Consider the following 11,503-nt stretch of genomic DNA (forward strand, 5'->3'; position numbering starts at 1 on the left):
CACACTGTAAGGAGAGTGATCACTTAAGATAAGCCATCACCAGCAGCGGGGGGGGGGGGGGGGGGGGGGGGGGGAGGGGGAAAACCTTTCATGGTGACAAGCAAGGTAGGCTAATTCCAGCAGTTAACAAGAATATCAGAGGAACAGTGGGGGGTGGGGGTGAGAAATACCATGGGGAAATAGTTTTACTTTGTGTAATGACTCATCCATTCCCAGTCTCTATTCAAGCCTAAGTTAATTGTATCCAGTTTGCAAATTAATTCCAATTCAGCAGTCTCTCGTTGGAGTCTGTTTTTGAAGCTTTTTTGTTGAAGGATAGCCACTCTTAGGTCTGTAATCGAGTGACCAGAGAGATTGAAGTGTTCTCCAACTGGTTTTTGAATGTTATAATTCTTGACATCTGATTTGTGTCCATTCATTCTTTTACGTAGAGACTGTCCAGTTTGACCAATGTACATGGCAGAGGGGCATTGCTGGAACATGATGGCATATATCACATTGGTAGATGCGCAGGTGAACGAGCCTCTGATAGTGTGGCTGATGTGATTAGGCCCTATGATGGTATCCCCTGAATAGATATGTGGACAGAGTTGGCAACGGGCTTTGTTGCAAGGATAGGTTCCTGGGTTAGTGGTTCTGTTGTGTGGTGTGTGGTTGCTGGTGAGTATTTGCTTCAGATTGGGGGGCTGTCTGTAAGCAAGGACTGGCCTGTCTCCCAAGATCTGTGAGAGTGATGGGTCGTCCTTCAGGATAGGTTGTAGATCCTTGATGATGCGTTGGAGAGGTTTTAGTTGGGGGCTGAAGGTGATGCCTAGTGGCGTTCTGTTCTTTTCTTTGTTGGGCCTGTCCTGTAGTAGGTGACTTCTGGGTACTCTTCTGGCTCTGTCAATCTGTTTCTTCACTTCAGCAGGTGGGTACTGTGTTGTAGGAATGCATGATAGAGATCTTGTAGGTGTTTGTCTCTGTCTGAGGGGTTGGAGCAAATGCGGTTATATCGTAGAGCTTGGCTATAGACAATGGATCGAGTGGTATGATCTGGATGAAAGCTAGAGGCATGTAGGTAGGAATAGCGGTCAGTAGGTTTCCGATATAGGGTGGTGTTTATGTGACCATCGCTTATTAGCACCGTAGTGTCCAGGAAGTGGATCTCTTGTGTGGACTGGTCCAGGCTGAGGTTGATGGTGGGATGGAAATTGTTGAAATCATGGTGGAATTCCTCAAGAGCTTCTTTTCCATGGGTCCAGATGATGAAGATGTCATCAATGTAGTGCAAGTAGAGTAGGGGCATTAGGGGACGAGAGCTGAGGAAGCGTTGTTCTAAGTCAGCCATATAAATGTTGGCATACTGTGGGGCCATGCGGGTACCCATCGCAGTGCCGCTGATTTGAAGGTATACATTGTCACCAAATGTGAAATAGTTATGGGTCAGGACAAAGTCACAAAGTTCAGCCACCAGGTTAGCCGTGACAGTATCGGGGATACTGTTCCTGACGCCTTGTAGTCCATCTTTGTGTGGAATGTTGGTATAGAGGGCTTCTACATCCATAGTGGCTAGGATGGTGTTTTTAGGGAGATCACCAATGGACTGTAGTTTCCTCAGGAAGTCAGTGGTGTCTCGAAGATAGCTGGGAGTGCTGGTAACGAAGGGCCTGAGGAGGGAGTCTACATAGCCAGACAATCCTGCTCTCAGGATGCCAATGCCTGAGATGATGGGGTGTCCAGGATTTCAACCTCATCAACCTCAGCCTGGACCAGTTCACATAAGAGATCCACTTCCTGGACACTACGGTGCTAATAAGCGATGGTCACATAAACACTACCCTATATCGGAAACCTACTGACCGCTATTCCTACCTACATTCCTCTAGCTTTCATCCAGATCATACCACTCGATCCATTGTCTACAGCCAAGCTCTACGATATAACCGCATTTGCTCCAACCCCTCAGACAGAGACAAACACCTACAAGATCTCTATCATGCATTCCTACAACTACAGTACCCACCTGCTGAAGTGAAGAAACAGATTGACAGAGCCAGAAGAGTACCCAGAAGTCACCTACTACAGGACAGGCCCAACAAAGAAAAGAACAGAACGCCACTAGCCATCACCTTCAGCCCCCAACTAAGACCTCTTCAACGCATCATCAAGGATCTACAACCTATCCTGAAGGACGACCCATCACTCTCACAGATCTTGGGAGACAGGCCAGTCCTTGCTTACAGACAGCCCCCCAATCTGAAGCAAATACTCACCAGCAACCACACACCACACAACAGAACCACTAACCCAGGAACCTATCCTTGCAACAAAGCCCGTTGCCAACTCTGTCCACATATCTATTCAGGGGATACCATCATAGGGCCTAATCACATCAGCCACACTATCAGAGGCTCGTTCACCTGCGCATCTACCAATGTGATATATGCCATCATGTGCCAGCAATGCCCCTCTGCCATGTACATTGGCCAAACTGGACAGTCTCTACAAAAAAGAATGAATGGACACAAATCAGATGTCAAGAATTATAACATTCAAAAACCAGTTGGAGAACACTTCAATCTCTCTGGTCACTCGATTACAGACCTAAGAGTGGCTATCCTTCAACAAAAAAGCTTCAAAAACAGACTCCAACGAGAGACTGCTGAATTGGAATTAATTTGCAAACTGGATACAATTAACTTAGGCTTGAATAGAGACTGGGAATGGATGAGTCATTACACAAAGTAAAACTATTTCCCCATGCATAATGACAGGTTTCAGAGTAGCAGCCGTGTTAGTCTGTATTCGCAAAAAGAAAAGGAGTATTTGTGGCACCTTAGAGACTAACAAATTTATTAGAGCATAAACTTTCGTGAGCTTATGCTCTAATAAATTTGTTAGTCTCTAAGGTGCCACAAGTACTCCTTTTCTTATTTCCCCATGGTATTTCTCACCCCCACCCCACCCCCCACTGTTCCTCTGATATTCTTGTTAACTGCTGGAATTAGCCTACCTTGCTTGTCACCATGAAAGGTTTTCCTCCTTCCCCCCCACCCCCCGCTGCTGGTGATGGCTTATCTTAAGTGATCACTCTCCTTACAGTGTGTATGATAAACCCATTGTTTCATGTTCTCTGTGTGTGTATATAAATCTCTCCTCTGTTTTTTCCACCAAATGCATCCGATGAAGTGAGCTGTAGCTCACGAAAGCTTATGCTCTAATAAATTTGTTAGTCTCTAAGGTGCCACAAGTACTCCTTTTCTTTTTTCAGATTTATTTGTTTGTGTTTTTTTCCAACTTGCCCCATAATACATTCAGTGCTACATTCTATCCCCAAACCTGATAGATCAGGTCCTCTGTTCTCAGTTGCACTCAGGGAGCCCAGCTGAAATGGAAGGAAGGTAAATGGCAGCAAAATTTGGTCCTCAGTCACCATGGTTAGGAAGGATTGTCTGGTGGCTAAGGTACCAAATTGGAGATTGACCACAGGCTCCCAAGATCACCTTGAGCAAGAACTTAATCCATGCTTCAGTTCCCCATATGTAATATGGGTGTGATAATACTTCATTTATTCTACACTTGGTCTGTCTTTCCTGTTCAGATTATAAGATATTCAGGGCAGGGACTATCTCAGTGTGTATTTGTACACAGCATAACACAATGAGCTGGGACTTCAAGGCACTACTGTCATATAAATACATTATTTTCTCATCTAAAACATTGTTTGACAGTGGCTGTTAAAGAAATTAACAAATATTTCGCAAATTCTCAAATTTAATTTTACCAATTAACACTTAGTAGGAGTCAGAAAGAAATCTCTGATGAGCTGTTATCCAGGAGATGGACAAGATTTTGTTTTGTGTGACCCAGCAGAAGACTCTCTAATGATTAAAACAATGAAAGAAGTCTTTGCAGATATGGCATGGAGTGGCACATTAGGGATTGATTCATTGATGTCAATGTGCAGCCTATCTGGGTAAATAGTATTTCAGAGGTAGCCTGCAAAGGAAACTGTTTGGGCTTCTGCACTTAACTTGTTCATGATGTATAAGTGCAGCCTGAAAATTTTTTGTAGGTTATTATTCAGCTTGTTTTTTACATTAGGAATTTAGACTGTCCCCACTGGAAGACTCTGAAGGGTAAAATTCACCGTCTGCAGAAGGCCTCATAAGACCTATGCAGCACATCAGGCCTGGGCTAAACAGGTTTTGTACCAATTTAACTATTTTTGATTAGGCGTGTGACTTTAAAACAAACAAACCAGAAGTAGTTAAATTGTTACAAAAATTGTGTGTAGCCCAAGCCTCAAGGGGAGAAGATCCGGGTTGGGTGACTAGTCACTCTGGAAAGCCATAACTGGCAGAAACTGCCATCATTTCTCCTCTCTCTTGTGTTCTCATACCCAGCAATTGGGTGACCAGATTGTTAACTCTGATGTCTGTGGCGGACTCTTTCAACCTAGAAAAGCTATATACCATGCTCCTGAATTGCCTGATCAAAAAACAAACAAACAAAACCTCATTTCCTACTCAATAGCAGTTAAGTCACCTTCTACAAATGATATATGTAGTCTCTTTAGGATGTTCCTTTTAACTAGTTAGCTTTATTATTATACTTTTAGGGTATGTCTACACTACGAAATTAGGTCGAATTTATAGAAGTTGGTTTTGTAGAAAGCGTTTTTATACAGTCGAGTGTGTGTGTCCCCACACAAATGCTCTAAGTGCATGTAGTTGGCGGACTGTGTCCACAGTACCAAGGCAACAGTCGACTTCCGGAACTTTGCACTGTGGGCAGCTATCCCACAGTTCCCGCAGTCTCCACCGCCCATTTGAATTCTGGATAGAAATCCCAGGGCCTGATGGGGCTAAAACATTGTCGCGTGTGTTTCTGGGTACATATCGTCAGGCCCCCGTTCCCTCCCTCGTTCCGTAAAAGCAAGGGCAAACAATCGTTTTGCACCTTTTTTCTTGAGTTACCTGTGCAGACGCCATACCACGGCAAGCATGGAGCCCGCTCAGCTAACCATCCCCGTATGTCTCCTGGGTGCTGGCGGACATGGTACTGCATTGCTACACAGCAGCAGTTTATTGCCTTTTGGCAGCAGACAGTGCAGTATGACTGGTAGCCATCGTCGACGTAGTCCTGGGTGCTCTTTTAACTGGGCGCCTGGGCAAACATGGGAGTGAGTGACTCAGCCAGGTCATTTCCCTTGTTTTGTCTCATGGCGATTGAGTCCTACCGGCAGTGCACTGTCTTTTAATCTGCAGCCAGCAGAAGAAGATGGCCAGTAGTCATACTGCACCGTCTTCTGCCAAGCACCCAGGAGGTGACGATGGCTAGCAGTCGTACTGCACAGTCTGCTGCCAGCATGATGTATAAAGATAGATGAAGTGGCTCAAAACAAGAAATAGACCAGATTTGTTTTGTATTCATTTTCTCCTCCCTCTGTGAAATCAAAAGCCTGCTAAACCCAGTTTTGAGTTCTATCCTTGAGGTTTTGAGTTCCATCCTTGAGGCAGTCATTCAGTTTCTCGCAAAGCCACCCCCTTTGTTGATTTTAATTCCCTGTAAGCCAACCCTGTAAGCCATGTCATCAGTCGCCTCTCCCTCCATCAGGGCAACAGCAGACAATCGTTCCGCGCCATTTTTCTGTGCAGACGCCATACCACGCCAAGCATGGAGCCCGCTCCGATCACTTTGGCAATTAGGAGCACATTAAACACCACACACATTATCCAGCAGTATATGCAGCAGCAGAACCTGGCAAAGCAAAACCGGGGAGTAGGCGACATCAGTGCAGTGATGAAAGTGATGAGTACATGGACACAGACTTCTCTCAAAGCACGGGCCCTGCCAATGTGGGCATCCTCACAGTTGAGAAGCGAGTGGCAATAGCCCTGTGGAATCTTGCAATGCCAGACAGCTGTCGGTCAGTTGGGAATCAATTTGGAGTGCGCAAATCTACTGTGGGGGCTGCTGTGATGCAAGTAGCCAGTGTAATCAAAGATCTGCTGATATCAAGGGTAGTGACCCTGGGAAATGTGCAGGTCATAGTGGATGGCTTTGCTGCAATGGGATTCCCTAACTGTGGTGGGGCCATAGACAGAACCCATATGCCTATCTTGGCACCGGAGCACCAAGCCAGTGAGTACATAAACCGCAAGGGGTACTTTTCAATAGTGCTGCAAGCACTGGTGGATCACAAGGGACATTTCACCAACATCAACGTGGGATGGCCGGGAAAGGTACATGACGCTTGCATCTTCAGGAACTCTGGTCTGTTTCAAAAGCTGCAGGAAGGGACTTTCTTCCCAGACCAGAAAATAACAGTTGGGGATGTTGAAATGCCAATAGTTATCCTTGGGGACCCAGCCTACCCCTTAATGCCATGGCTCATGAAGCCATACATAGGCAGCCAGGAGAGTAGTCAGGAGCTGTTCAACTACAGGCTGAGCAAGTGCAGAATGGTGGTAGAATGTGCATTTGGACATTTAAAAGCACGCTGGTGCAATTTACTGACTGGATTAGACCTCAGCGAAACCAATATTCCCACTGTTATTACTGCTTGCTGTGCGCTCCACAATATCTGTGAGAGTAAGGGGGAGACGTTTATGGCGGGGTTGGAGGTTGAGGCAAATCACCTGGCTGCTGGTTATGCACAGCCAGACACCAGGGCGGTTAGAAGAGCACAGGAGGGTACAGGGTGCATCAGAGAAGCTTTGAAAACCAGTTTCATGACTGGCCAGGCTACGGTGTGAAAGTTCTGTTTGTTTCTCCTTGATGAAATCCCCCGCCCCTTGGTTCACTCAACTTCCCTGTAAGCTAACCACCCTCCCCACCTCCCTTCGATCACCGCTTGCAGAGGCAATAAAGTCACTGTTGATTCACATTCATGCATTCTTTATTAATTCATCACACAAATAGGGGGATAATTACCAAGGTATTCCAGGGGAGGGGTGGTGGAGGAGGGAAGGACAAGGCCACACAGCACTTTAAAAGTTTAAAACTTATTGAATGCCAGCCTTCTGTTACTTGGGCAATCCTCTGGGGTGGAGTGGCTGAGTGGCTGGAGGCCACCCCCACTGCGTTCTTGGGTGTCTGGGTGAGGAGGCTATGGAACTTGGGGAGGAGGGCGGTTGGTTACACAGGGGCTGTAGCGGCGGTCTGTGCTCCTGCTGCCTTTCCTGCAGCTCAACCATACGCTGGAGCATATTAGTTTGATCCTCCAGCAACCTCAGCATTGCATCCTGCCTCCTCTCATCACGCTGCTGCAACCTTTCAGCTTCAGCCCTCTCTTCAGCCCGCCACCTCTCCTTCCGGTCATTTTGTGCTTTCCTGCACTCTGACATTGTCTGCCTCCATGCATTCGTCTGTGCTCTGTCAGTGTGGGAGGACAGCATGAGCTCAGAGAACATTTCATCGCTAATGCGTTTTTTTCGCCTTCTAATCATTGCTAGCCTCTGGGAAGGAGAAGATCCTGTGATCCTTGAAACACATGCAGCTGGTGGAGAAAAAGAATGGGACAGTGGTATTTAAAAAGACACATTTTTATAGAACAATGGGTACACTCTCTTTCACGGTAAACCTTGCTGTTAACATTACATACATAGCACATGTGCTTTTGTTACAAGGTTGCATTTTGCCTCCCCCCACCGCGTGGCTAACAGCGGGGAACATTTCTGTTCAGCCATAGGCAAACAGCCCAGCAGGAATGGGCACCTCTGAATGTCCCCTTAAGAAAAGCACCCTATTTCAACCAGGTGACCATGAATGATATCATTCTCCTGAGGTTAACACAGAGAGATAAAGAACGGATGTTGTTTGAACGCCAGCAAACATACACTGCGATGCTTTGTTCTACAATGATTCCCGAGTACGTGCTACTGGCCTGGAGCAGTAAAGTGTCCTACCATGGTGGATGGAATAAGGCTGCCCTCCCCAGAAACCTTTTGCAAAAGCTTTTGCAGCTTGCCACACTGGCCAAACAGGAAATTGAAATTCAAAAGTTTGCGGGCCTTTTCCTGTCTACCTGGTCAGTGCATCTGAGTTGAGAGTGCTGTCCAGAGTGGTCACAATGGCGCACTCTGGGATAGCTCCCAGGGGCCAATACCATCTAATTGCGTCCACAGTACCCCAAATTCGACCCAGCAAAACCGATTTCAGTGCTAATTCCCTTGTCGGGGGTGGAGTAAGGAAATCATTTTTAAGAGCCCTTTAAGTAAAAAAAAAAGGGCTTCGTCATGTAGACGGGTGCAGGGTTACATTGATTTAACGCTGCTAAATTCGACCTCAACGCCTAGTGTAGACCAGGGCTTAGAAACTATTTTTTATCATGTTTTGATTTTATTTTCTGTATTCTTATCAAGCACTTTGTTACAAGATCAAAGAAAATCAGCTCTTTGAGATTTGTATATTTTCCTTCACTTATAAATAAAGTCAAACAACACTTTTCAAGAACTTATTGAGACATCATTTGTTTCTTTACCAGCCTTATAAAGGGTATCTCCTCTTTCTTGTGTTTGTAGACACACAGACTTCTTCTTAAAAACCAGTTAAGACTTCTCTATATAAAACCCAAATAAATCTGTAGTTTAGTCTGCTTGCCCTCCTACTGCCTTGGAACAACTTGTGTAAAGGGGAAATTTCTTCCTAGCATTCAGTGGTAAGAGGTTGATTTATGCCTTGAATCATGAGGGTTGAGCGAGTTTAACAGATTTGTTTTTACACTAGTAAACTGTAATGTGAAATATATATATTACAGTATTACTAGTGTTAATATATATATATACACATATACACATAGAACTCTGGACACCTACAAAACTATCTGAAAGATGTTATTCCTGATATTCCTGATTTTGTTCCATCATTCAGATTTCTTATGTTAAAGATGTGACTGAAGCTTCCTTTGGTAGCTAATGTAAAATACTCATATTTCTATGTGCCTCATCCCCCTTTTCCTCTTTAGCTTCTGGACAGAGTTCGCAAAAGCAGTTGCTTAGAAATTTTTCAACTGAAAATGACAAGTTTCAGAGTAGCAGCCATGTTAGTCTGTATTCGCAAAAAGAAAAGGAGGACTTGTGGCACCTTAGAGACTAACAAATTTATTTGAGCATAAGCTACAGCTCACTTCATCGGACGCATTCAATGGAAAATACAGTGCGGAGATTTACATACACAGATACACAGAGAACATGAAACAATGGGTGTTACCATACACACTGTAAGGAGAGTGATCACTTAAGATGAGCTATTACCAGCAGGAGAGCGGGGTCGGGAAGGGGAGAAAACCTTTTGTAGTGATAATCAAGGTGGGCCATTTCCAGCAGTTGACAAGAATGCCTGAGGAACAGTGGGGAGCGGGGGAAATAAACATGGGGAAATAGTTTTACTTTGTGTAATGACCCATCCACTCCCATTCTCTATTCAAGCCTAACTTAATTGTATCCAGTTGCAAATTAATTCCAATTCAGCAGTCTCTTGTTGGAATCTGTTTTTGAAGTTTTTTTTGTTGAAGAATAGCCACTCTTAGGTCTGTAATCGAGTGACCAGAGAGATTGAAGTGTTCTCCAACCGGTTTTTGAATGTTATAATTCTTGACGTCTGATTTGTGTCCATTTATTCTTTTACGTAGATGGCAACGGGCTTTGTTGCAAGGATAGGTTCCTGGGTTAGTGGTTCTGTTGTATGGTGTGTGGTTGCTGGTGAGTATTTGCTTCAGGTTGGGAGGCTGTCTGTAAGCAAGGACTGGCCTGTCCTCCAAGATCTGTGAGAGTGATGGGTCGTCCTTCAGGATAGGTTGTAGATCCTTGATGATGCGTTTTAGTTGGGGGCTGAAGGTGATGGCTAGTGGCGTTCTGTTCTTTTCTTTGTTGGGCCTGTCCTGTAGTAGGTGACTTCTGGGTACTCTTCTGGCTCTGTCAATCTGTTTCTTCACTTCAGCAGGTGGGTATTGTAATTGTAAGAATGCATGATAGAGATCTTGTAGGTGTTTGTCTCTGTCTGAGGGGTTGGAGCAAATACGGTTATATCGTAGAGCTTGGCTGTAGACAATGGATCGTGTTGTGTGATCTGGATGAAAGCTAGAGGCATGTAGGTTGGAATAGCGGTCAGGTTTCCGATATAGGGTGGTGTTTATGTGACCATCGCTTATTAGCACCGTAGTGTCCAGGAAATGGATCTCTTGTATGGACTAGTCCAGGTTGAGGTTGATGGTGGGATGGAAATTGTTGAAATCCTGGTGGAATTCCTCAAGGGCTTCTTTTCCATGGGTCCAGATGATGAAGATGTCATCAATGTAGCGCAAGTAGAGTAGGGGCATTAGGAGACGAGAGCTGAGGAAGCGTTGTTCTAAGTCAGCCATATAAATGTTGGCATACTGTGGGGCCATGCGAGTACCCATCGCAGTGCCGCTGATTTGAAGGTATACATTGTCCCCAAATGTGAAATAGTTATGGGTGAGGACAAAGTTCAGCCACCAGGTTAGCCGTGACATCATCAGGGATACTGTTCCTGACGGCTTGTAGTCCATCTTTGTGTGGAATGTTGGTGTAGAGGGCTTCTACATCCATAGTGGCTAGGCTGGTGTTTTTAGGAAGATCACCGATGGATTGTAGTTTCCTCAGGAAGTCAGTGGTGTCTCGTAGATAGCTGGGAGTGCTGGTAGCATAGGGCCTGAGGAGGGAGTCTACATAGCCAGACAATCCTACTGTCTGGGTGCTGATGCCTGATATGATGGGGCGTCCAGGATTTCCAGGTTTATGGATCTTGGGTAGCAGATAGAATACCCCAGGTCGGGGTTCCAGGGGTGTGTCTGTGCGGATTTGTTCTTGTGCTTTTTCAGGGAGTTTCTTGAGCAAATGCTGTAGTTTCTTTTGGTAACCCTCAGTGGGATCAGAGGGTAATGGCTTGTAGAAAATGGTGTTGGAGAGCTGCCTTGCAGACTCTTTTTCATATTCCGACCTATTCATGGTAACGACAGCACCTCCTTTGTCAGCCTTTTTGATTATGATGTCAGAGTTATTTCTGAGGCTATGGATGGCATTGTGTTCTACACGGCTGAGGTTATGGGGCAAGTGATGCTGCTTTTCCACAATTTCAGCCTGTGCACGTCGGCGGAAGCACTCTATGTAGAAGTCCAGTCGGTTGTTTCGACCTTCAGGAGGAGCCCACCCAGAATCTTTCTTTTTGTAGTATTGGTAGGAAGGTCTCTGTGGGTTAGTATGTTGTTCAGAGGTGTGTTGGAAATATTCCTTGAGTCGGAGATGTCGAAAATAGGATTCTAGGTCACCCCAGAACTGTATCATGTTTGTGGGAGTGGAGGGGCAGAAGGAGAGGCCCCAAGATAGAACAGATTCTTCTGCTGGACTAAGAGTATAGTTGGATAGATTAACAATATTGTTGGGTGGGTTCAGGGAACCTTGGCCCCTTGTGGCATGTAGTAGTTTTGATAGTTTAGTGTCCTTTTTCTTTTGTAGAAAAGCAAAGTGTGTGTTGTAAATGGCTTGACTAGTTTTTG

This window comes from Dermochelys coriacea, chromosome 2 (assembly GCF_009764565.3).
Source record: "Dermochelys coriacea isolate rDerCor1 chromosome 2, rDerCor1.pri.v4, whole genome shotgun sequence".
Lineage (NCBI taxonomy): Eukaryota > Metazoa > Chordata > Testudines > Dermochelyidae > Dermochelys > Dermochelys coriacea.